We start from the raw sequence: 3948 nt of genomic DNA, 5'->3' as shown, positions 1-3948 counted from the left end.
GATATATTTTCCACGTATGTAAAAAGTTGTTTTTTATTGTTTTTATTTATAATTTTATTATCCATTTTGCAGTTTATGTACTTCAAGGCTTCCCGAACTTTTTTCCGTGGCGGGTTATTTTAATACTTCATCTTCGTGACACACTAAAATTTTTATGGCCAATAGGTAAAATAAAACAGATTTGAATGTTCATAGACTTTTCATTTATTATTATTATAATAAAGAAGCATTTACTCTTACAAAAATAAAAAGAAATTAAACTAAACCCAAATAATTTATTAATGAGAAGTGTGATGTTGTTGTTTGTTAATGAGAAACTTCAGGTTTGGAGGAAAAGATGATAACGTTATTCTTAAATCCGGTTCGACTTCCAATCGGTTTCTATATTTATTTTTTAGAAAAACCAGTGTTGAACAGCCTATTTCCCACTTATAGCTTGTGACAAAAGGCATTAGAAATTTTACCGCTTTTTCTGCTAAAATGGGTGCTCCCCCGCCATTAGTTGAGCTACTTTATCGCGAACAAAGAGACTGTGAAATGTGAAACTATTAATTAAATTATTTATTCATTAGGTCCCGATTAAACACCATTTACTTGTATTTTAGAGTTTCGTGAAAAAAGAAAACCCCAAAACGAAACACGTAGGTTTTCAAGAGTTTTTTTTGGCGACCCAGCATTCCGCTTTTGTGAGCCGGTGCGGGGTTGTGACCCACCATTTGGGAAACGCTGTTCTAAGTAATATGTAGGGGATCCTTCAATTAAAGATCGAGTCATTTACTGGATTAGTGTAACAAAAAAAAAAAGTCTCGCCTTTAGATATTAAAGCCAGTACAGCAGAGAAACTGTATATGATAAGACAATTTTATCTCCATAGTCTGCTGCCAATGTGTAATCTGGCCAATATAATCCCCTTATGTTTTTTCAGGAGAGAAAGATAAACTTAGTGTATTTTTCTTTTATCATATGAAAAAACCTGAGTTTTGGATAGAAATCTTGCTGGCCCAGATAGCCTGGTATCTCTCCTAAAAGTTATCATCCTTATCCACCAAGCTGCAGTTGCTTTGGCCACAAATCCAAAACTAACCTAATTTGTTATTAGTCAGGATTTACAGTACTAAAAATTACAACATTCACATATTATAGTGCTGTATTCATGTACTGAAGTGACAAATAATATAGTTCATTAAATGAAAACTTTTGAGGAACTAAAGAATGTTCATTTTTGAATACCTTGCAATGTTTTTTTTTTTCCAAGCCCTTGAATGGATTCAATTGGCAGATTATTGCCAATCTCTAGGCCGCCTGAGAAAGACTTAACCCGGCATTAGTAAGGTGGGAAAATGTAACAAAAGTGGTAAGGTGGGGTCCCACACTAAACTTGCTTGTGTGCAACATGCTCTCATCTATGGCATGGAGTAGCAGGTTATGGGAGCTAGGTTATAGCAGCTATACTGAGGCATGACTCACTGCCACGCGTTGTTAAAAAGTTATATTCAATTTAAAATGTTTGCAGTCTGTGACACCCCACCTTACTAATGCTGGATAAGTTTAAGTCTAGTTGCTGACTAGAGTAACTTCTTCTAAGAACTTCTTCAAATAGTTAGTCTAAGAACTCTCACTGTTTCAGATAATAACATACACTGTTAGAGACTATCAAATGGCAACACTTGTTTTCCAGTCTCTTTATCGGTTGCTGCTTATAATTATGATATGGTAGCTTATGGGATAAGGAAGGAATATTAATTGGAGAACAAATGTTGCAGAGCTGGAGAAATGCCATTTTAGATCAGAAATTATCACTGATGGAAATTTTTTCACTTGGCTATGCAACGAATTACATATTTAGTTTAATCCTTTATCCAAGTGCAAGCAAACAAAGTTTGCACTTGAAGTATTTTCAGGACTGGGGAAACTCATGGCACGGTGGTATAAGTTCTGATCATTTGCTTCAGTATCCCATAATGCAAAGCACATATCCTTACGGATATGTATAATGCTATGCATTATGGAAAGGGTCACTACCCAGAATGGTTTTGACCTTTATTGAGGTCTCATCAGTGGGAGCCAGACACAGAGGTGGTGATACTAAGGTGGAAGTAATGCAGAAGCATATCACCATATGCCAGTTGCCAAAAGGTGTCAACACCATATTATTAAAATTCTCTGAATTAGAGATAGTTGATGGAAGTTTTTTCACTTGGCTATGCTATGAATATATTTAGTTTAATCCTTTATTCAGGTGCAAACTTTGTTTGCTTAAACTTGGATAAAGGATTAAACTAAATATATAATTCGTAGCATAGCCAGGTGAAAAAACTTCCCTCAACTATCTCTAATCCAGAGAATTTTAATAATGTGTTGACAGCTTTTGGCAACTGGTATATATGGTGATATGACTTCTGCGTTACAATGCAGAAGTCATACCACCTTAGTATCACCACCTCTGGATCTGGCTCCCAGTGACGAGGCCTCAAAAAGGTCAAAACCGGTCTGGGTAGTGACCCTTTCCATAATGCATAGCATTATACATATCCATAAGGGGTCTGTGTGGTTAGCCTAGTGGCTATGCACTTCGCAACCATATGCCCGGGGAAGGAGTGTCCTAGGTTCGATTCCCATTGACAATGTAAGGATCTTCCTCAGCCATAGCCAATTTAGCCGGTCTTGGGCATGGACAGCAGGGTTTTTCATCCTGCAAGCAGGTAAACCGGCCCCTTGAACACACACGGATACAGTCAGAAATACTTAAAACAATCCCTCCTGCCATAGGTCTGAATTGTCAGCTACGCCGGTCCTGAGCCCGGATAAAAATAGGAGGGATTGAGGTGGTGCCGTACCTCCTTGTAAAAGGGGCTCATGGCCGTTAAATCACCATACGAAATGAATGAATGACCCATAAAGATATGTGCTTTGCATTATGGGACACTAAGGCAAGTGATCAGAACCACCTTTACGAGTTGCCCGAGTCCTGAAAATACTTCAGGTGCAAACTTTGTTTGCTTACACTTGGATAAAGGATCAAACAAAATATATAATTCGTAGCATAGTCAAGGGAAAACACTTCCATCAACTATCTTTAATCCAAAGAATTTTAAAAAGATGTTGACACTTTTTGACAACTGGTATATGGTGATATGACGTCTGCATTATCACCTCTGGGTCTGGCTCCCACTGACGAGACCTCAATAAAGGTCGAAACCAGTCTGGGTAGTGACCCTTTCCATAATGCATAGTATTATACATACCCATAAGGATATGTGCTTTGCATTATGGGATGCTAAAGCAAGTGATCAGAACTTATACCACCTTTACCACGAGTTGCCCTAGTTCTGAAAATACTTCAGGAGCAAACTTTGTTTGCTTACACTTGGACAAAAAATTAAACTAAAGATATAATTTGCAGAAATGATCATATTTATGACATTAAGGATTATTCTGATATCTTTCTGCCAAAGGCATGTAACAAGCTCTTCGAACCTTCATTTTTGGATGTCACAATTTCATTATCTCGATGTAAGAGAGGGTAGTAATGCAAAAATAGATAGCATTGCACCTAATGGATGTTGGCAAAGCATCAGAAGGCCCAATCACTACATAGAAGCAACTTTTCAGCCTATGTCTTCTTCAAAGTTGGATATGGATTTCTTGGTAGTCAATTGACAACCATGAGTTCAACACCCATTGGTGTCTGATGCCATCTTGATATGATTCTTCCATTGCATTCTATTTTGTGCAAGATGACTCAGTTTGTGTACAGAGTGTCTGCATTATTTGATTATTTCCCCATTGTTAATGCTATTGCCCCATTCTCTGTTTGGTTTTCCTCTTTTGTTCTTTCTTTCAATCATCGCAAACAGCAGCGTTTTTAATTTCCTCTCATTGTTCATTCTACATATATGGCCAAAGAGAAGAGTTTCGTTTTGATTTTTTTCTGGTTCAGGTTTTCTT

The sequence above is a fragment of the Typopeltis vanoorti genome, chromosome 6 (assembly GCF_054136105.1).
Source record: "Typopeltis vanoorti isolate ZY-2024b chromosome 6, IOZ_Tvanoo_1.0, whole genome shotgun sequence".
NCBI lineage: Eukaryota > Metazoa > Arthropoda > Arachnida > Uropygi > Thelyphonidae > Typopeltis > Typopeltis vanoorti.
Note: the sequence above shows the minus strand (reverse complement) of the source record.